General features: G+C 45.4%; 1 protein-coding gene across 30 annotated transcripts in view; it reads left to right on the top strand.

Moving 5' to 3' along the window:
• The window catches only part of LOC106589744 (neurexin-1a), a 517,818-nt gene that overhangs the window by 276,218 nt on the left and 218,032 nt on the right, over positions 1 to 23,568 (top strand). The window contains exon 1 of one of the 30 annotated variants that reach the window (XM_045709963.1): positions 14,172 to 15,458. The exons of the other annotated variants lie outside the window; for them this stretch is intronic. The gene's annotated coding sequence lies outside the window, so the exon portion shown is untranslated. Of the gene's footprint in view, positions 1 to 14,171; positions 15,459 to 23,568 lie in introns of those variants that run through there. 30 annotated transcript variants of the gene reach the window in all.

Here is a 23,568-nt window from a genome sequence, read left to right as displayed (position 1 = left end):
TCCTTCTTTCTTTGTCTCCCTCTCATCCCTCTCTCTATTCCCTTCTTTCTCTGTCTCCCTCTCATCCATCTCTCTCTATTCCCTTCTTTCTCTGTCTCCCTCTCCATCCATCTCTCTCTATTTCCTTCTTTCTCTGTCTCCCTCTCCATCCCTCTCACTCTGTCCTTCTTTCTCTGTCTCCCTCTCTATCCCTCTCTCTATATCCCTCTCTCTCTATTTCCTTCTTTCTCTGTCTCCCTCTCTATCCCTCTCGCTCTATTCCCTTCTTTCTCTGTCTCCCTCTCCATCCCTCTCTCTCTATTTCCTTCTTTCTCTGTCTCCCTCTCATCCCTCTCTCTCTATTTCCTTCTTTCTCTGTCTGCCTCTCTATCCCTCTCTCTCTATTTCCTTCTTTCTTTGTCTCCCTCTCATCCCTCTCTCTCTATTCCCTTCTTTCTCTGTCTCCCTCTCTATCCCTCTCTCTCTATTCCCTTCTTTCTCTGTCTCCCTCTCCATCCCTCTCTCTCTATTTCCTTCTTTCTTTGTCTCCCTCTCATCCCTCTCTCTATTCCCTTCTTTCTCTGTCTCCCTCTCCATCCCTCTCTCTCTATTCCCTTCTTTCTCTGTCTCCCTCTCATCCCTCTCTCTCTATTTCCTTCTTTCTCTGTCTCCCTCTCCATCCCTCTCTCTCCATCCCTCTCTCTCTATTTCCTTCTTTCTCTGTCTCTCTCTCCATCCCTCTCTCTCCATCCCTCTCTCTCGCAGCAGCAGCCTGTCTAGTTACAGTATAATATTTGCTTTCATCTCTTCCCTTTCTTCCTTTTCCTCCTTCCCTCTCTTTCGCTTTCTCTTTTTGTCTTTCTCTTTCTTTCCCTCTCTTTCCCTCTCTTTCTCTTTCCCTGCAGAACATCACTCTCTTATCCGTTCCATCAGTAGCTCTGAAGGTAGAGAGAGTAATTGATTACAATCCCCTACATTGCTCTGCTGACTTCGATGAACAAACTGGAATAAGAGATTAGAGATACAAATGTGGTATTAGGAGTGTTTGATGGAGCAGGAGTATCAAATAGTCCCAAACAATCATAAAGGGGTGATGTATTTTCTCATCTGAATCTGATCACACAAGATAGAAAGACGTCAATAATACTGTGTAGACCAGAGGCATTCACATCCTGGAGGCCTGGAGTACTGCTGCTTTTCTGTTCTACCTGATCATTAATTGCACCCACCTGGTGTCCCAGGCAGTGACAAATTAGTATAATTTCAGCTCATTGCCTGTATTTTCTTATTTTTCAACCTGTTTTCACCACATGCAAAATAATTTCACTCAACATGTCTCCTCACAGAAGAGTAGCATGATGTCTTTGTGCCCAGTCAAGTGTATTATGTAAAGGAATTATACACACGCATGTGGTAGAAAAACACATTATCCAAGAAGGCTACTCAATGTCAATGCTTCTGTGAATATAAGCAGACAGTATATAGTATATGCAATTTTAGCAGACACTTTTATCCAAAGCGACTTACATATCCATTGCCCCGGCGTGAATCAAACCCAAGATCCTTTGTGTTGCAAGCACCATGCTCTACCAAATGAGCTACACAGGATCAGACATTTAATGTTAGGAGAGAATGGGGTTAAGTTGAGTCATTTTTTACATTCAGCATCACTTCTTAAAGTGAAATATAGTCTTCTTTCTAACAAAGATATCTACATATATTTCAGGCTGTTCTGTATCCCTGGAAATAATCAGAATTCATGTAAACATTACAGTTTTGGAAACCTAGCTTGTTGTAAAAAAAGTGTTTTTTTTCGCACAACTTTACCCTGGGTATGGGGTAGGTTGAGCCACGGGACAGGGAAAGTTAAGTGTACCTTTTTAAAACCACGTCTATCTTTATGTCCCACTTTTGAACACAAACACAATAGTTTTTTTGTCTTTCAATCATTTTATAACACTGGCTTAACACCTAACAAACAAATTGTACATAAAACAAAAAAACGTTTAACATAGTCCAGGCCCTGTCCAGACCTCATATCCCAGCGATAATGCCTTGCATTACGCATAGGAAGAAAACACTTACATTTTCGCAACTTGCCATTGGCTCAACCATTGGCTCAACTTATCCCATGGCCATTTGCTCAACTTATCCCACGGCAATAATTGACTGTTAGCCCGTATGGCTACAAGAACGCACTTTCATGCTAGGTTTAGGACATCATATTAAAGCTTATAGAGACCCCAACTGATGTATCGAACAATCTTAAAAGTATCTACTTTGGTTTAGATACAACCATCATTAAACCTCTAACACAAAACATTTATTTGACTTGGTAAAAATCTGTGTTTTGGACCTAACTTGCTTACCACTTTTTCCATGTGGTTTATTCCTTCACAGACTCCATGAAATGATGACCTCTTCGTACCCCTTTGTCTCAACTTACCCCACTCTCCCCTATAAGGGATACTTATTACCTCCTCTCTGATATCCAACTGATCCCCTCGTCTTTTCTCATGACCACTCTAGGCTTTATTTCCCCCTCGCAAAGACAGTTGTGCTGTAAACTAATGCACCACAATATTCTAAATAACTGAACACTGCATATTTGAATTTCACTTACCTAGCTCACAGCTCAGATGTCTACCTAGCTTACCTTAGCTAGCTCACAGCCCATGTGTCTACCTAGCTTACCTTAGCTAGCTCACAGCCCAGGTGTCTACTAGCTTACCGTAGCTAGCTCACAGCCCAGGTGTCTACCTAGCTTACCTTACCTGGCACCCCTCACCAAGCTGTTCAGGGTAGGTTGCAGTGATGTTACAGCACACTCTAGAGGGTTAAATTACACATACTGTACCTTCCTTGTCGTCAGCCCTTATCTACTTACACCCGTATCCCTGACACATACAGTATACCCACGTTGAGCCTGTTACCCAATCAGCAGACACCAGGAAATGGTGAGAGAGAAACCCCACAGAGCACCAGGACAGCAACCCAATTAGATCCAACCAAATCATGAGAAAACAAAAAGATAATTACTTGACACATTGGAAAGAATTACAAAAATAACTGAGCAAACTAGAATGCTATTTGGCCCTAAACAGAGAGTACACGGTGGCAAAATACCTGACCACTGTGACTGACCCAAACTTAAGGAAAGCTTTGACTATGTACAGACTCAGTGAGCAGAGCCTTGCTATTGAGAAAGGCCACCATAGCCATACCTGGCTCTCAAGAGAAGACAGGCTATGTGCACACTGCCCACAAAATGAGGTGGAAACTGAGCTGCACTTCCTAACCTCCTGCCAAATGTATGACCATATTAGAGACACATATTTCCCTCAGATTACACAGACCCACAAAGAATTCAAAACAAATCAAATTTTGATAAACTCCCATATCTATTGGGTGAAATACCAGTGTCCAATCACAGCAGCAAAATGTGTGACCAGTGAAGAACAAACACCATTGTAAATACAACCCATATTTATGTTGATTTATTATCCCTTTTGTACTTTAACCATTTGCACATCGTTACAACTGTATATATACATAACATGACATTTGGAACTTTTATGAGTGTAATGTTTACTGTTAATTTGTATTGTTTATTTCACTTTTGTTTATTATCTACTTCACTTGCTTTGGCAATGTTAACATATGTTTCCCATGCCAATAAAGCCCTTAAATTGAATTGAATTGAGAGAGAGATATGCTTTGTCGTATGTCTGTAACCCAGTAGCTGTATGTGACATGATGTGACATGTCTCGTTGTGCTATGTGTTATGATACAGTATATAGTGTTTGCTTCCTGCGTCTCTCAGTGCACATCATGCCTTATCTCTGAGTGATTAAGCTGTGTTTATTTATGTATGAATTGTGTCAGCTTCAGTAAAGATTATCATCTGAGCGTCACATTAGCGTAGCTAGCTATATTCCTCCCTCTCTCGCTCGTGTGTTTGGACTCTAGTGCAGCGTGTTTGAATGAGGTTCAACATGTCTTATATTTTCGACTGCTTGTCTGTTGTGTGGAGAGATGTGTTTCAGTCACCGCTGTGCATGGTGTTGATTTTTTTTTATTATTTGCTGTCTACATTAGACCTTCCACACATGTCTATGGCAGAATTTACGCATGCAGCCCAATTCTGATCTTTTGCCTAATTAAATTGGTAAAAATACCAATAATTAGGCAAATGATCAGAATTGTGAAGCCTTTGTAAATGCAGCATAAGTCACCACAAAAGTATATGTATAAGGCTTTTGTAAAATACACCATACCTGAACGGCCAATCCGGGATTTGAACTCATGTCAACAAAGACACCTTATGCTATTTAGAGTGAAAGGGAGACACTTATTGGACAGGATTTTGTCACCAGTTAAATATCCATCTCTCTCTCAGTAGTGTGTAGACGGTAGACCTTGTTTGAAAAAAATATACAACAACAACACTTTATGCTCTTTACTCCAGGACTGTCTTGCTACCATCTGTTGCATTTGTTTACACATCCGTAGGGTCTCACATATCCACTGGCAGATGCTGGTCATATGACTCTGTAGTCAGTGTGATCATGCATGACATTATACATCTAACCACTGTGTTCCTCTTCCAGTCACTTCCCTTTTGGATGTACTCTCATCACTACCCCAGTCAGCCAGGTTAAAACCCCCAGAGAGGGATGCCCCTCTTGGGCACACGTTCCCTGGGGCTTGGAGTGATGGAGGAGGTGGTGGTTAGGATGATTGCAACAACACACGTGTCCCGACATCACAGAGTGGTGCAGGTGTGCCTGTGTCACGCATGACTAGTCATGAATGGTTGGTTGTGCCTACCCCTCAGGGTCCACAAGTGTCATCTGCTGTGTGAGCAATGCCATGTTTCTCTATAACTAACCACGGCTGTATGTTGCAGTTCTTAGAAATATGCCGCTTGGTCGCTCTGTAGAAAGGGAAAATAATTCCGTACAGTATCTCTCTCTCTCTCTCGCTCTTTCTCTCTCTCTCTCTCTCTCTCTTTCTCTCTCTCGCTCTCTCTCTGTCTCTCTCTTCCTCCTTCTCTCTCTCTCTCTCTCTATGTCTGTTTAGTTTATCAGGATCCTATTAGCTACTGCACACATAGAAGCTACTGTTCCTGGGGTTCACATAACATCTACAAATACATGACAATGCACAGAACAGTTATAGACAACAACATAAGATATTACATTAAATTCTAAATAACACATTAAGCAATAAGGCCCTAGGGTGTGTGTTTATGGCCAATATACCACGGCTAAGGGCCATTCTTAGACACAACACAATGACATGTTTTGTCATACCCGTGGTATATGGTCTGATATTCCACGGCTGTCAGCCAATCAGCACTCAGGGCTCGAACCATGCAGTTTATAATGAATTATACATTGAATGTACAAAACATTAGGAACACCTGCTCTTTCTATGACATAGACTGACCAAGTGAATCCAGCTGAAAGCTATGATCCCTTATTGATTTAACTTGTTAAATCCACTTCAATCAGTGTAGATGAAGGGGAGGAGACAGGTTAAATAAGGATTTTTAAGCCTTGAGACCATTGAAACATGGAATGTGTACTATATTTGTGCCATTCAGATGGTGAATGGGCAAGACAAAATATTTAAGTGCCTTTGAATGGGGTATGTTAGTAGGTGCCAGGCACTGCTGGGTTTTTCACTCTAAATCTGAACTTTTAAACTGAGTAACCTCTGGTGGCAGAGCATTCCACCATGACTCTATACATAACTGAGTAACCTCTGGTGGCAGAGCATTCCACCATGACTCTATATATAACTGAGTAACCTCTGGTAGCAGATCATTCCACCATGACATGACTCTATACATAACTGAGTAACCTCTGGTAGCAGATCATTCCACCATGACTCTATACATAACTGAGTAACCTCTGGTAGCAGATCATTCCACGATGACTCTATACATAACTGAGTAACCTCTGGTAGCAGATCATTCCACCATGACATGACTCTATACATAACTGACTAACCTCTGGTAGCAGATCATTCCACCATGACTCTATACATAACTGAGTAACCTCTGGTAGCAGAGCATTCCACCATGACTCTATACATAACTGAGTAACCTCTGGTAGCAGATCATTCCACCATGACTCTATACATAACTGAGTAACCTCTGGTAGCAGATCATTCCACCATGACTCTATACATAACTGAGTAACCTCTGGTAGCAGATCATTCCACCATGACTCTATACATAACTGAGTAACCTCTGGTAGCAGATCATTCCACCATGACATGACTCTATACATAACTGAGTAACCTCTGGTAGCAGAGCATTCCACCATGACTCTATACATAACTGAGTAACCTCTGGTAGCAGATCATTCCACCATGACATGACTCTATACATAACTGAGTAACCTCTGGTAGCAGATCATTCCACCATGACTCTATACATAACTGATTAACCTCTGGTAGCAGATCATTCCACCATGACATGACTCTATACGTAACTGAGTAACCTCTGGTAGCAGATCATTCCACCATGACTCTATACATAACTGAGTAACCTCTGGTAGCAGATCATTCCACCATGACATGACTCTATACATAACTGAGTAACCTCTGGTAGCAGATCATTCCACCATGACTCTATACATAACTGAGTAACCTCTGGTAGCAGATCATTCCACCATGACTCTATACATAACTGAGTAACCTCTGGTAGCAGATCATTCCACCATGACATGACTCTATACATAACTGAGTAACCTCTGGTAACAGATCATTCCACCATGACTCTATACATAACTGAGTAACCTCTGGTAGCAGAGCATTCCACCATGACATGACTCTATACATAACTGAGTAACCTCTGGTAGCAGATCATTCCACCATGACTCTATACATAACTGAGGTACCTCTGGTAGCACAGCATTCCACCATGACATGGCTCTATACATAACTGAGCGACACATTAAATCTGTCTTTGGTTTGGGGAGCGTGAAGAAACCCATAGGGGTGTGTCTGGTGGGGTATGTATGTCTGGTGGGGTATGTATGTCTGTTTGAAGTGTATGCGAATAGATTAAACAAGAGGTAAGACATTTTCAATACATAAATGTTTCTTAAAAAGACAAGAAGAGAGGTAGTCAATTTCTCCTCAATCATGAAAGACTATCATGCATGTTGTTGCTGATAGAGCAAGGCGTGCTGCTTTGTTTTGAGCCAGCTGAAGCTTTGTTAGGTCTGTCTTTGCTGCACCTGACCACCGTTCCCCAGGTGCCGATGATGTGGATGTCAATTAAGGCAGCCCCCCTCACCTTGGGTTAAATGTGGAAGACACATTTCAGTTGAATGCATTCAGTTGTACAACTGACAAGGTATCCCCTTTCCCCATGTTATCTGACAGTAATCAAGATGGGATCAAGATCAGAGCCTGAACAACTACTACAGTTTCTGTGTCAAAACCGCTGAACATCTTTTTATAACAGACGTACCTCTTCATGTCTTACTTTCTCAACCCTTTCTCCCCCCCTCTCTCTCTCTCTCTCGCTCTGTCTCTCTCTTTCTCTCTCCCCCACTCCCCTCTCTCTATGTCTCTCTCTCTCTCTTTCTCTCTCATCCCCTCTCCCTCTAATGAGCCAGACTGTAGTCTCTCCATGGTTGTGATATAAAGTGCTGCCTGAGAGCTCTTCTCTTGATTTAAAGGCCCTGCTGGTCAGTCAGTTAAACCCACACCACCCACCTCCTGCTCTCTGCCTCTTCTCCCTCTCCTCCTCTCCACTCCTCCACGCTCCTCCTCTCATCATCGCACAGTACTGCATCTGCACTCCTCTGACTTAGAGGTGCTTAACTGGGACTTGTTCTTTCTCTCTCATTCTCTCTTTCTTTCCCCTCCCTCGCTCTCTCTCTCTCTCCGAGGAGAGTATTACACACCTAGTATAAATTCCATCTGTGCTATCCATCACTTGGTTTGGAGGTTAAACAGCCAACAGTATGAGCTTTTCTCTCTTTTTTCCTTCCTTGTCCTCAACCTGGCTCAGTTTATTTTCCTGGGGATTATAAACAAAGGACCGGACAAAGGGAACAACTGTACTTGCAGAGAAAGAAAAAGATTCAGTTGAAAACTAAAGGGATAGACAATGAAGAGAGGGAAAAATAGGTGGTTTTTGAGCATATCATAGTACACATGCACAGGTGCCGAGCACAAAGTTAAAAGCTTGGAAACGAACAGCCTGGAAACAAACCAGGGCTCCTGAGTAGCGCAGCGGTCTACGGCACTGCATCTTAGTGCCAGAGGCATCACTACAGACCCTGGTTCGTTTCCAGGCTGTATCATAACCGGCTGTGATTGGGAGTCCCATTGGGCGGTGCATAATTGGCCCAGTGTCGTTAGGGTTTGGCGGGGGTAGGCCGTTATTGTAAATAAGAATTTGTTCTTAACTGACTTGCAAATCAAATTTTATTGATCACATACACATGGTTAGCAGATGTTATTGTGAGTGTATTGAAATGCTTATGCATCTAGATCCGACAGTGCAGCAGTATCTAACAGGTAATATCTAACAATTCCACAAACAAACCTAATTCACACAATCTAGTAAAGGAATGGGATGAGAATATATAAGTATAAAATATTTGGATGAGCAGTGACAGAGGGGCTAAGATGCAATAGATAGTAAAGAATAGACAGTGAAGTATACAGTATATACATATGAGATGAGTAATGCGAGATATGTAAACATTATTAAAGTGGCATTATTAGAGTGACTAGTGTTCGTTCCATTTATTAAAGTGGCCAATGATATCAAGTCGGTAGGTAGACAGCCACCTCTCTGTGCTAGTGGTGGCTGTTTAACAATCGGATGGCCTTGAGATAGAAGCTGTTTTTCAATCTCTCTGTCCCAGCTTTGATGCACCTGTACTGACCTCACCTTCTGGATGATAGCGGGGTGAACAGGCAGTGGCTCGGGTGGTTGTTGTCCTTGATGATCTTTTTTGCCTTCCTGTGACATCGGGTGTTGTAGGTGTCCTGGAGGGCAGGTAGTTTGCCACTGGTGATGCGTTGTGCAGACCACACCACCCTCTGAAGAGCCCTGCGGTTGAGGGCGGTGCAGTTGCCGTACCAGGCGGTGATACAGCCCGACAGGATGCTCTCAATTGTGCATCTGTAAAAGATAGTGAGGGTTTTCTGTGACAAACCACATTTCTTCAGCCTCCTGAGGTTGAAGAGGCGCTGTTGCGCCTTCACCACGCTGTCTGTGTGGGTGGACCATTTCAGTTTGTCCGTGATGTGTACACCAAGGAACTTGAAACTTTCCACCTTCTCCGCTGCTGTCCCGTCGATGTGGATAGGGGGGTGCTCCCTCTGCTGTTTCCTGAAGTCCACGATCATCTCTTTTGTTTTGCTGACATTGAGTGTGAGGTTATTTTCCTGACACCACACCTCCTCCCTGTAGGCCATCTCGCCGTTGTTGGTAATCAAGCCTACCACTGTAGTCTTGTCTGCAGACTTGATGATTGAGTTGGAGGAGTGCATGGCCATGCAGTCGTGAGAGATCAGGGAGTACAGGAGAGGGCTGAGAACGCACCCTTGTGGGGCCCCAGTGTTGAGGATCAGCGGAGTGGAGATGTTGTTTCCTACCTTCACCACCTGGGCGGCCCGTCAGGAAGTCCAGGACCAAGTTGCACAGGGCAGGGTCGAGACCCAGGGTCTCAAGCTTAATGATGAGTTTGGAGGGTACTATGGTGTTGAATGCTGAGCTGTAGTCAATGAACAGCATTCTTACATAGGTATTCCTCTTGCTTTGGTTTCTTATGGACAACCAAGTGGAATAAGACAAAAATAATGGAAGAAAAACAGAAGGCTGTATTGCCTAGTTAAATAAAGTTTAAATACATTTAAAAAAATGAAAAGCTATTTCACAAAAACATTTTTCTTAGTTTCCCACCACAGCCTGTGTGACATCATACACCAAGGCAGCAGCTGTGCTCTGTCATTCCATTGTCAAGGCCACACATGGCTACAGTGGGACTACTTTTGGGACCAGGTGGTGGAATATGTAGGGGTGACAGGGCTTTGACCTCTCTCTCTCTCTCTCTCTCTCTCTCTCTCTCTCTCTCTCTCTCTCTCTCTCTCTCTCTCTCTCTCTCTCTCTCTCTCTCTCTCTCTCTCTCTCTCTCTCTCTCTCTCTCTCTCTCTCTCTCTCTCTCTCTCTCTCTCGATCTCTCTCTCGATCTCTCTATATTGTATATCCCCCCTCCTTCCTCTGCTCTCTATGGAAGAGTAAACACAGTACACACACCTCCATAGTCACCTGCCCCCTCCTGTTTATCTCTCTTTCCCTAGTTTCATTAGAAGTTTACTGGAGGTGCTGGTCTGACAGTTACTGACATACTATTGTACCGCTTATCCCCTCACAGAGAGATAGGCTGCATGCCAAATGGCACCATATTTCCTTTATAGTGTACTACTTTTGACCAGGGCTCATATGCTAGAGGGTGCCATTTGGGACATCCCATAGAGAATGTGGGGTGGCAGGGTAGCCTAGTGGTTAGAGCATTGGGCTAGTAACTGAAAGATTGCAATTTCAAATCCCTGAGCTGACAAGGTACAAATCTGTCGTTCTGCCTCTGAACAAGGCAGTTAACCCATTGTTCCTTGGCCATTGAGGGCTTCCACCATTTTAATGTAGTCAACTGGGTGGGTCATCAGTATGGATCAGCCAATTGTGAAGAATAAAATGGACTACTTCAAAATGGAGATAGGCTCAGCAGTGCTGTTCATGCTGTCACAGATGCTATTATGGCACAGAAAGATAAGTCCTCTATCTATCGCTATGGGACACGCACAGAGGTATTCTAGGAACACATCTACCTCAGCCTGAAATATTTTCTAACCTACTCAAGCAATGTTGTTGCAGTACTGCTATACTGCCACATGGTGGTATCCATGTAACAAGTAACGGACACAAAACCTGTCCTAGGTATAGTCACTACATACCTGACTGGTGACGTCATCTAGCTTCAGGGGATGCATACTGAATCAGTTTGTGTCATTCTGTTTAGGACACCCAATCAGACCTGAACGATGTGTGATTCATAGCAGGTATCACACTTGTTAGACACGATTTGTCACCAATTTGTTGTTGCCATGAAAAAGTTTACCTGTGAGTTGGGATTTAGGGAGTCAGACTCATGTCCTTGTGAAGCATGTGGGCCTGATAGATTGTATTATTAGCTGTAATTATGCAGATTGCAGCCCTGAGAATTATTATTAAACACACACACCACAACACACACAGAGCACACACACACACACACACACACACACACACAAACACACATACAAACACTTCATTAATACTGATCATAATTAGGGTAAACATATTCAGCAGGTGCGGCACTCAGTTTCAAGGGTTGCAAATGAGGAAGGATGGAGCTCTCTCTCTCTTGGTGGAGGTTGTGTATAGCTGATTCAGTAACACCAGGTGGTTACCCTATATAATGTGTTGAGAGGAAGTTCTCACTTTCTGTCTTCTCACTTTCGGAGCATCTGTTGTGTTAGCAAATTCAACAGTTTCTGAAAAGTGTGTCCTCTTCAGAACTTTATTTGCATTTGTCAAACTGTTGGAAAAAGTGAAGCATTCCAATCCAAGTTGTCTTTGGTTCCTTTTTCAGCATTTGCTTTGGTTTCCTATGGACAACCAAGTAGAATAATACAAAAAAGAATGGAAGAAAAACAGAAGGATGTATTATCCGCCTTGTGTCCGCCTGCTAAGATGACTTTCTCTGCAACCATGAAGAGTATCAGTATCCCCTATCCACTATCCACTATCCCCTATCCCCTATCCTCTATCCTCTATCCTCTATCCCCTATCCTCTATCCTCTATCCTCTATCCCCTATCCTCTATCCCCTATCCCCTATCCTCTATCCCCTATCCCCTATCCCCTTTCCCATATCCTCTATCCCCTATCCTCTATCCTCTATCCCCTATCCTCTATCCCCTATCCTCTATCCCCTATCCTCTATCCCTTATCCCCTATCATCTATCCCCTATGCCCTATCCTCTATCCCCTATCCTCTATCCTCTATCCCCTATCCTCTATCCTCTATCCCCTATCCTCTATCCTCTATCCCCTATCCTCTATCCCATATCCAATATCCCCTATCCCCTATCCTCTATCCCATATCCTCTATCCTCTATCCTCTATCCCCTATCCTCTATCCCCTATCCTCTATCCCCTATCCTCTATCCCTTATCCCCTATCATCTATCCCCTATGCCCTATCCTCTATCCCCTATCCTCTATCCTCTATCCCCTATCCTCTATCCTCTATCCCCTATCCTCTATCCCATATCCAATATCCCCTATCCCCTATCCTCTATCCCATATCCTCTATCCTCTATCCCCTATACCCTATCCTCTTCCCTCTATCCTCTATCCCCTAACCTCTATCCTCTGTTCCCTATCCTCTATCCCCTATCCTTTATCCCCTATCCCCTATCCTCTATCCCCTGTCCTCTATCCCCTATCCCCTATCCTCTATATTCTATCCCCTTTCCTCTCACTGTGACCCAATGAGATCAGCTCAGCCTCAGCAGCAGCACCACTGTTGGGCTTTTCTTCCTCTCCGGCTGTGAAAGAACACCATGGCGGTCCAAAGAGGATGTCGTCCAAACGCCACCGTGACAACAGGACAGAGCTTGACTGAGCATCAGCCTTGGATCCCAAGAACTGAATGGGGAGCATTGAGCTGAGCCGTTAGCCTGTTTTGTTCTTTAGTCCTGGACCCACTGAGAAGCACTGAGCGGAGACCACTGAGCCAGAACCTTTAAGTTCTTTAGTCCTGGACCCACTGAGAAGCACTGAGTGCAGACCACTGAGCCAGAACCTTTAAGCACAGACACTGCAGCATTGAACATCACAGAGCAGCACAGAGTATATATCCTGGGTTCTGCTGTGTAGTGTTTATCAGCAGTCAGAGATGTATGCCCACATGTTCTCTGTACCCCCTTAACCCTCAAGCTCTCCCAGTCATTCTCTCTGCTGTGATAGCTCTCTGGTGAGGGAATGAATGGGTTTTTATGAGCCTGGCGAGCATGGACTGACTTCTGTGGACAGCTCTCCACTTACTGCCAAGCTCTGTGTGTGTGTGTGTGTGTGTGTGTGTGTGTGTGTGTGTGTGTGTGTGTGTGTGTGTGTGTGTGTGTGTGTGTGTGTGTGTGTGTGTGTGTGTGTGTGTGTGTTTGTGCGCTGCATGATCCACATTTTATCCTTCCCATCCTTCGTGGCATTCCCCCATTTCCCTAACGTTTAGCTGGGGCTGCAGATGGTCTGGAAATTAGAGCGCCAGCTCGGAGGATAGGAGAAAAATAGGAGAAAAAAAAGAAATATATTTTTTATTTTCTTCCCTTGGAAGCTGCAGCGTGGGGAAGTGAGGAGGGGGTCATTAAATGGCTCTGTGATTGGCTGCTGAGAAGCCATCAACACAACTACTGCTCCCCTGGATGGGGACCATCGGACCGTTGGCCCGCACCACTAGGTTCTGATTCCCCACCTCTACAGGACCGCACCGATACTCTCCACCACTCCACCCAGAGAGAGAGAGAGCGAGAGAGAGAGAGAAATTGAAAAAGAGAGAAAGAAAGAGAAAGAGAGAGAACTAGAGAGAGGGAGAAATAGAGAGGTAGAGAACTAGAGAGAGGGAGAGAACTAAAGAGAGGGAGAAAGAGAGGGAGAGAAATAACATGAACAAAGACCAGCCTGAAAAGCTGTATGTCTCCCTTTCCCTCTCCTCCATTCACTGTCCATCATTGTCTGTCTGTCCAGTGGATAGGTAAAAAGAGAAAGAGAGAGATGAAGCCCCACTTCCCCAGCTTATTTTCACCCAAAATAGGCTCTTCCTCTGCGATGCTCTCTGGCTCCACTGATTCGCTGTGTGGAGCCTGTTCATTTGCATAGACCCTCTCCCTCCTGCTCCGCGGCTGGCTGTTGAAGCTCCCCCCTCCTTCCTCCCTCTCTCCCTCCCTCTCTCTCTCGTCCTCTCTATCCTGCTCCGCGGCTGGCTGTTGAAGCTCCCCCCTCCTTCCTCCCTCTCTCCCTCCCTCTCTCTCTCGTCCTCTCTATCCTGCTCCGCGGCTGGCTGTTGAACCCCCCCCCCTTCCTCCCTCTCTCCTTCCCTCTCTGTCTCGTCCTCTCTCTCCTCCTCTTGCGCACGTCTTGCTGGAGCTGAGCTCGCTCGCTGAAGCCGTTGCTGCCTGTTTCTCAGCCTGTGAGTGTGTGAGAGAGAGGTGTGTGTGGCTCCGTATACAGAGCAGCCACTCTCTCTCAGTGCTGCCGCGTCGTTGCCTCTCTACTGGGCATTGCAGAGAGAGTAGAGGGAATCTCTAGGAGCGTGGCTTGGCACACCTCGCAGGTACAACCATTCCCGCGCCACCCTCTCGACATTGCAGCTGCTGCCCACCACCACAAGCAAATTTTAAAGCTTTACTTCGGATGCACTCAGATTCCTCTAGACATCCTCTGAAAACAGGAAGGAGAACAGGGACGGAAAACTTGGAAGGAAGGAACATTCCACTTGCTTTGATTAAGGAGATGTTGAAACTGTGCCTGTGATGTTTTTTTCCTCAAAATCTGAGGCTGATATTTAATGTGGATTTTCGGGAGTTATATCATTTTTTGAGAGGAGAAAATGATCCATTTGATTCTGTGAGCTCTTCCTCGCAGAATAAGAAGTGAGAGAAAAGGAGAGAGAGAACGCGAGCGAGGAAGTGTGATAGGGGAATTGGAGCAGTGTGAGATTTCTCAGATGCTGTTTGAGGAGTGTGTCCTAATTTCTTGAGTGCATATTTTTTCCTCCTCTCTTTTTCTCCACAATGAATGATCGTACTTCTTCCATGGTTCCCTTTGTACCCTTGCGGATTTCCTAACCCACCGGAAAAAGTGCAAGAAGGCACTCTTTTCTTTTCCCCATATTTGTCCGTGATTAGCTCTTTTCTGCTGTGGATTTTCTGTGGATTTGTTGGTTGGTCGACAGTGTGAGTGTCTTGGGTTTTGTGAGTGGCGAGAGAGCGTTGTGTTGGCAGGGTACTAAGGGGACTATGGGCCATTGGGCTCATCACTAAGGTCCCAAACCTTTATCCTCAACTCGCCTTGCTGGCCTCTCGGGGAACCATGTTGGAAAGTTGGAGGACAAAGCATTCCCCCACCCCTGGCCCCTCGAAGCCCAGGCAGGAGCACCTCTGCTGGGGCTTGACCTCGTCTCTCTCCCCTGTCTCCCCTGTCTGCCTGGTTCTTTGGATGACTGCTCTGGCCCTGGGGTGTGTGGCCGGATCTGGGCCTCACTCAGGGGCCACCAGGGGGGGGCACAGAAGCAGTGGAGGGCCACCACCACATTCACCTCAACCATGGGGGCAAGCGTCACCATTCCGTGCCTATCGCCATCCATAGACCGCCTGCCGCATTGCTACGGGCAGGCCACAGTAAGTATCCTTTCTACTCTGACCACCTCGGCTATATCTGACAGTTTCTATAAACCAATTAGCAGAGGCTTTTCTTCAAAGCCATTTACAGTAGTGTGTGCATACATTTTCCTATGGGTGGCCCCAGCTGGAATCAAACCCATGATCCTGGCGGTGCAAGCACCATGCTCTACTAACTGAGTCACAGAGGACCACAATGTATGCCACATGCCGTCACCATCTTCCTAGGCTCTGTGGGGCAAGTTTTATTTTGGGCCCCTGTAGCCTCTTTCTACTTCTTACAGTCCAATTACTGGGATGAACGAGTTGTCTTTTGGAGATGTATTTTATTTATATTTGGTTTTATTTGGTGCTCATAGTTTTATTGTGGTCCCTTACAGCTCTTTTCACCATGATCAAGTCCAGGTTCTGCGGTGAACTACTTGTCTATTGGAGACATTTTATTGAAATTTGCAGCAAAACATTTACATTTTACAGCTACCAGACACTGTTATCCAGAGTGACTTACATTAGCAATCAGGGTTAAATGCCTTGTTCAAGGGCACATTGGCAGATTTTTGGACTCCCAACGCTCTTAACTGCTAAGCTACCTGCCGCAATACAATAATGATATTTTCCTTGAACCATTACTGTAGCCTTCCTCCTATAGCCATCTCTCCCCAATTTGTCCCCTGGCTACACCCTCCCTCCCTCCCTCCCTCCCTCCCTCCCTCCCTCCCTCCCTCCCTCCCTCCCTCCCTCCCTCCCTCCCTCCCTCCCTCCTCAGATTATTCCTATCCCTCTCTCCAGATGCTCTGTGGTGCATCGGCCACAGCCAGATAAGACAGGATTACAGGGTTGTGGTGTAGTGCTCACTCCTGCCCCCGGGGGGTGATAGAGAGACAAATGTGCATTGGACTTAGAGGCAGGATGCTGAGGCTTGTGTGTGTGTTTGGGTGGAATGGTTGTGTGTGTGTGTGTGTGTGTGTGTGTGTGTGTGTGTGTGTGTGTGTGTGTGTGTGTGTGTGTGTGTGTGTGTGTGTGTGTGTGTGTGTGTGTCTGTGTGTGTGTGTCGTGTGTGTGTGTCTGTGTGTGGAGCCCTCTACCCTATAATGGCATTTAGGTCCTTGTTGGTCCCTGCTTGTGAAGATAGTCCATTAGATAAAGTGTCATCTACTGGGAATTGCTCTTGTATATCCCCCATTTCCTACTATATGTGATCCATTGGTGTGTGTGTGTGTTTGCCTGACTGTGATTATGAATGTGAATGGGTTTGGGGATGCTACATTAGCGATAAATGTTCTCTATTTTCCGACTAATAGCCGTGTAATTGATGTCATGATTCTCCACTAGGAGATGTGGGGAAAACCATGATGTTATTAACCCTTTATACAGGATAGTACACAATGTGTCACATGGTCTTAGAGGCACACTGTGTATACAGTCCAGGCACACAGGATGACGTAATCCTTAGTCGTCTAACGTTGTGGAGTGTGCGCTGTAGAGATGCCCTGGATCAGTGTAGGCATTGCACTATCCTCCTCTGTATAATATGGTGTCATTAGGAATAAACAAAAGTAACATGAAGACAGAATGTGTTACCCTACAGTCAAACAGTGTTTTCTACATTGTATACAATCCAGCAACAGTCGATTTTACACGGTTGGATTCAGTGTAGGCATTGCATTACCCTCCTCAGTATATTGCGGTGTAACTATGATAAAACATTACTGTAACATGTTGACAAACAGGTCATGTGATAGATTTGTTTGAGTTGGCCTGGATATTCTCTCTCTCTCTCTCTCTCTCTCTCTCTCTCTCTCTCTCTCTCTCTCTCTCGCTCTGTCTCTGTGTGTGTGCAGCTAACGTATGTAGGTATGTAGGTAGAGCTGTTTAAGACATTTAGGAGCGGTGGCACATTTTCAGAGGGTCATTGAATGTGTCCTGGATTCAGTCAGCTTGGTTATCTCAGGAATGGAAAGGAGAGCAGTGCTAAGAAGAGGATGTAGGGAAGAATGGAGGGGGGGGGTAGGTAGAATAATGTGGATTAGGTGGATGGGAGGAAGGAGGAGGTGGAGGAAATAGGATGAGGTCTGAATGGGGAGGTGGCAGGAGGAGGTGAAGGAAATAGGATGAGGTCTGGATGGGGAGATGGGAGGAGGAGGAAATAGGATGAGGTCTGGTTAGGGAGATGGGAGGAGGAGGAGGAGGAAATAGGATGAGGTCTGAATGGGGAGATGGGAGGAGGAGGTGGAGGAAATAGGATGAGGTCTGGTTAGGGAGGTGGGAGGAGGAGGTGGAGGAAATAGGATGAGGTCTGGTTAGGGAGGTGGGAGGAGGAGGAGGAGGAAATAGGATGAGGTCTGGTTAGGGAGATGGGAGGAGGAGGTGGAAGAAATAGGATGAGGTCTGGTTAGGGAGGTGGGAGGAGGAGGTGGAGGAAATAGGATGAGGTCTGGATGGAGAGATGGGAGGAGGAGGTGGAGGAAATAGGATGTCTGGTTATGGAGATGGGAGGAGGAGGTGGAGGAAATAGGATGAGGTCTGGATGGAGAGATGGGAGGAGGAGGTGGAAGAAGTAGGATGAGGTCTGGATGGGGAGATGGGAGGAGGAGGTGGAAGAAATAGGATGAGGTCTGAATGGGGAGATGGGAGGAGGAGGTGGAGGAAATAGGATGAGGTCTGAATGGGGAGATGGGAGGAGGAGGAAATAGGATGAGGTCTGAATGGGGAGATGGGAGGAGGAGGTGGAGGAAATAGGATGAGGTCTGGATGGAGAGGAGGAGGAGGAAAATGAGGGGATGGAAGATTGAATGTTGAGACAGAGGAAGATGAAGGACAAGGTAGGGCCAGATGTTCAGATGGGGAGATGGGAAGATGAGTAAGTGGTGGAGGTGTACAGGTAGATGGGAGATGTGCTGTCCTGCTGAGATGGCAGGAAATTCAATTAGTCCACTCTGCTTGTCTGGAGGGGTCAACACTCCTCCCACACCCTCATCCTTCTCTCCTGTGTGTGTGTGTGTGTGTGTGTGTGTGTGTGTGTGTGTGTGTGTGTGTATACTTTAGCCAAGCCACACAGTGAGGAGGTTCATGAATGAGAAATGGCACACACAATGTTAGACACAATGGTAGACACAATGGTAGACACAATGGTAGACACAATGTTAGACACAATGTTAGACACAATGTTAGACACAATGTTAGACACAATGGTAGACACAATGTTAAACACAATGGTAGACACAATGGTAGACACAATGGTAGACACAATGGTAGACACAATGGTAGACACAATGGTAGACACAATGTTAGACACAATGTTAGGCACAATGGTAGACACAATGTTAAACACAATGGTAGGCACAACGGTAGGCACAATGTTAGACACAATGTTAAACACAATGGTAGGCACAATGGTAGACACAATGGTAGACACAATGGTAGACACAATGGTAGACACAATGGTAGACACAATGGTAGACACAATGGTATACACAATGTTAGACACAATGGTAGACACAATGGTAGACACAATGGTAGACACAATGTTAGACACAATGGTAGACACAATGGTAGACACAATGTTAGACACAATGTTAGACACAATGGTAGACACAATGGTAGACACAATGGTAGACACAATGGTAGACACAATGTTAGACACAATGGTAGACACAATGTTAGACACAATGTTAGACACAATGGTAGACACAATGTTCAACACAGTGCCTGACTCAAGGACAAAGCGTGTTACTTTTTTTTTAAAAGCCAGTTTCTTTTTCCTGATTCCAGACATGCTGTGCTGGGGTTTCATTTGCATTTGCTCGTTCCTCACACAGAGAGGTGGGAGCACACACTCACAGACACACACACACTCACAGACACACACACACGCACACACACAGAGGGAGCTTTTCTCACCTGCACCAATTAAAAATGTTCAGGTCCTTTCCTTACTCTCCTGTATTAGAGTATCCTCTTTTCTCTCCACAATTGTAAATCAAATAAAATGTTATTGGTCACATACACATATTTAGCAGATGTTATTGCAGGTCTAGCGAAATGCTAGTCTCTGTTTTGCACTCACTCTATCACTTGTTGTATTGTTCTCCCTCTCCCTCCCTCCCTCACGATCCTTCCCTCCCTCTTTCCTATTCATTCTTCTCTCCCCTCCCTCCATCCCTCCCTCTCTCTCTCTCCATTCCTCTCTCCCCTCCCTCCATCCCTCCCTCTCTCTCTCCATTCCCCTCCCCCTCCCTCCCTCCCTCCCTCCATCTCTCTCTCTCCATTCTCCCTCCCCCTCCCTCCCTCCCTCCATCTCTCTCTCCCCTCCCTCCCTCCCTCCCTCCCTCCCTCCCTCCCTCCCTCCCTCTCTCTCCATCCCCCCTCCCTCCCTCCCTCCCTCCCTCCCTCCCTCCCTCCCTCCCTCCCTCCCTCCCTCCCTCCCTCCCTCCCTCCCTCCTCTCTCCCTCCTCCCTCCCTCCCTCCTCCCTCCCTCCCTCCCTCCCTCCCTCCCTCCCTCCCTGCATCTCTCCCTCTCTCCTCCCTCCCTCTGTTCCCAGTACTGTGTAGCTGTGTAGTGTCACCCTCCATCTAATCCTGTTTGCATTACTTACGTAACAGTACCTGCCGTTCACTGTTATCGTCACAACTGCACTTACCATTGTCCCAGGTGATTAGCACAAACAAAAACAGGCCTGCGTCCCAAATAGCACCATGTTCCTTATTTAGAGTGCTACTTTTGATCAGGCCCCATAGGGCTTTTGTTATATTTCAGTCTTCTGTGATGTATTTAAAGTGTAATATCGGGATGCAAACTCTTAATTAAATACATTTCAACTCTAAATCTGACATGGTACAGGTGTCTTCTTTTTTTTTAAAGGTGTATACTTTTGTTTCAATGTAGATTTCTTTAAGACCACCAAGAAGCACTTGCACTATGTGACCCTGATGTAGCCTACTGCAGTGAAAGGTTCATGGAATCCTGCACCCTGGATCAGCAGATATATCACCCCTTTATGATTGTTTGGGACTATTGGATACTCCTGCTCCATCAAACACTCCTAATACCACATTTGTATCTCTAATCTCTTATTCCAGTTTGTTCATCGAAGTCAGCAGAGCAATGTAGGGGATTGTAATCAATTACTCTCTCTACCTTCAGAGCTACTGACGGAATGGATACGAGAGTGTTGTTCTGCTGTGGGTGCAAGGAAAGAGAAAGAGAGGGAAAGAGAGAAAGAGAGAGAGAGAGAAGGGGAAGGGGAATGGAAGGAAAGCAAATAATTTCCAAAAAACCCATCTTGTACTGTAACTAAACAGGCTGCTGCTGCGAGAGAGAGGGAGACAGAGAGAAAAGGAAATAGAGAGAGAGGGATGGAGAGAGACAGAGAAATAAGGAAATAGGGAGAGAGGGATAGAGAGATTGAGAAAGAGAAAAATATAAAGATGGAAATAATGAGAGACAGAAATAGAAAGAGAGATGGAAAGAGAGATCGAGAGAGAAGGATGGAGAGGGAAACAGTGAAAGAAGGAAATAGAGAGCACGAGGGATAGAGAGATTGAGAAAGAGAAATAGAGAGGGTGCAGGCAGAGAGAGAGAGAGAGAGAAATTGAAAGAGATAGATAAAGAGAGAGGGAGAGAACAAGAGGGAGAGAACTAGAGAGAGGGAGCGAGCTAGAGAGAGGTAGAAAGAGAGGGAGAGAACTAGAGAGAGGGAGAGAACTAGAGAGAGGGAAAAAGAGAGGGAGAGAGACGCAGGCAGAAGGAGAGAGATAGGGAGCGAGATGGAGATATACACTGAATTGCAGGGCTGTGGGTCCCTGTCGGTGCCACTCAGGCGGTGTGTTGTGGCTTGTCCCTTTGCCGAAGTCACTCTGAGATTGTGTGTGGTGGCTGTCTGACAGTATTGGAGCAGAACAGAACAGAGGGGATGGCTTGGCAGATGCAGATCTCTATACATGTTCCCCTCTGTCTCCAAGGGACCCCAGTTGAATACTGACCCCAGCTAGGAGTGACAGACTGATTGATGCCATCTTCTCATCTCTCTCTTCTCCTATTGGTGTGCTTCAGGTCTTTGTCCTTCTTGTATTCTAGCTCTTATTCTCTCTCTCACCCCCTGGTGTACCACTCTGTATCTTACTTAGCAGCACCTGGCCCTGACACACACACACACACACACACACACACACACACACACACACACACACACACACACACACACACACACACACACACACACACACACACACTGATCTCTCTCCACACCGGACACGGCCTGGTTCCCACTACAGGCACAAGAGGAGACCACACATTCCCTTTGCTTGGTTGGGCCCTGTTGGGGAGCTAGGAGAATGAGGAAGTGTGTGTGTATTTGTCCGGTGGAGGGAGATGAAAACTGACTGTGCGTGCGACGGGTAAAGAGGCGGTCAGATGAGTAATGTTGCCCTGTTTGGGAAAAGGAGGAGAGACTGAAGTAGAGAGAGAGGGGGGGGAAGAGAAGAGTAAGAGAGAGAAGCCCCTTTGAATTTAATTTAATTGAGAGAAAGAGAGTGCGCGATGGGGTAGAGGGAGAGAGAGAGAGAGAGAGAGAGAGAGAGAGAGAGAAAGGAGAGAGGGGAAGTGAGAAAGACAGAGAGATAGAAAGTGCTCCACATTTGACTCAAGGGGACATTTGTGTGATGGCTCTTGGATGAGTTAGAGCCAGAGAGTGCATCTCCCATCAGGCAGTCTGTTGAATCATCATCATCATCAGCATCATCATCTCTCTCTTCACTCTTTCTTATTCTCCCTCTCTTCCTCTCTCGCCTCTCTCGCTCTCTTAATTCAATTAAATTCAAAGTGGCTTCATTGGCATGTCAGACATATTTACATTGCTAAAGTAAGTGGAAAAAGCGAACAAATCAACAACAACAACAAAAACCAACGAAGGGAATAAAACAAAACAAAAGCAAAAACGCTCAGACATTAACAGTAAACATTGCACAGACAAAAGGTTTCAAGAGAATAATGTTTAAAGTGTATATATTATTAGCTATGTACAGTGTTGTGACAATGTGCACATAGTAGAATGTACATATGACAGGGGTGGGGTGAATAAATAGGCTGATAAATATAGGTTATATTTACAGTGGTGTTTCTGACCCACTGGTTGACCTTTTCTTCTGGCAGCAGGTCACAAGTGTTGCTACTGGGATTGCTCACTGCAGTATTTTGTGAAACAGATACGAGTCTTTGTCAAAATTTGATTTGTGTTCAAATTCTTTGTGGGTTTGTGTAATTTGAGGGAAATATTTGTCTCTAATTTGGTCATACATTTGGCAGGAGGTTAGGAAGTGCAGCTCAGTTCCACCTCATTTTGTGGGCAGTGGCCAAATATCCTGTCTTCTCCTGAGAGCCAGGTCTGCCTACGGCGGCCTCTCTCAATAGCAAGACTATCCTCACTGAGTCTGTACATAGTCAAGGTTTTTCTTTGTTTTAGGTCAGTCACATGGTCAGATATTCTGCCACTGTGTACTCTCTGTTTAGGGTAAGGTAGCATTCCAACTTGCTCTGTTTTTTGGTTGAATCTTTCCAATGTGTCAAGTAATTATCTTTGTGTTTTCTCATGAATTGGTCAGGTCTAATTGTGTTGCTATCTTGGGGCTCTCTGGGTTCTGTTTGTGTTTGTGAAAAGAGCCCCAGAACCAGCTGGCTGAGGGGGCTGTTCTCTAGCTTGGGGCTTTGTGAAGGAAGGTTTGGGCATCGCTTTACTTTAGGTGGTTGTGGAATTGAATGGCTCTTTTATGGATTTTGGGTATAGTCCTCATTCTGCTTTGCATGCATTGGTGTTTTACATTGTCCATGGAGAATGTTTTTGCAGAATTCTGCACGCAGAGTATAAATTGGGTGTTTGTCCCATTTTGTGAATTCTTCGTTGGTGAGTGGACCCCAGAACTCACAACAATAAAGAGCAACGGGTTCTATAACTGACTAAAGTATTTTTAGCCAGATCCTAATTGGGGTGTCAAATGTTATGTTCCTTTTGATGGGATAGAAGGCCCTTCTTGCCTTGACTCTCTCAAAACAAATAGGATTTCAACCAAGGTGAGATGTTGACACAGCGACACCACAGACAGTAGCTAGATCCCT

Source organism: Salmo salar, chromosome ssa28 (genome assembly GCF_905237065.1).
Source record: "Salmo salar chromosome ssa28, Ssal_v3.1, whole genome shotgun sequence".
In the NCBI taxonomy this organism is placed as follows: domain Eukaryota; kingdom Metazoa; phylum Chordata; class Actinopteri; order Salmoniformes; family Salmonidae; genus Salmo; species Salmo salar.
Note: the sequence above shows the minus strand (reverse complement) of the source record. Positions and strands in the feature narration are given on the sequence as shown.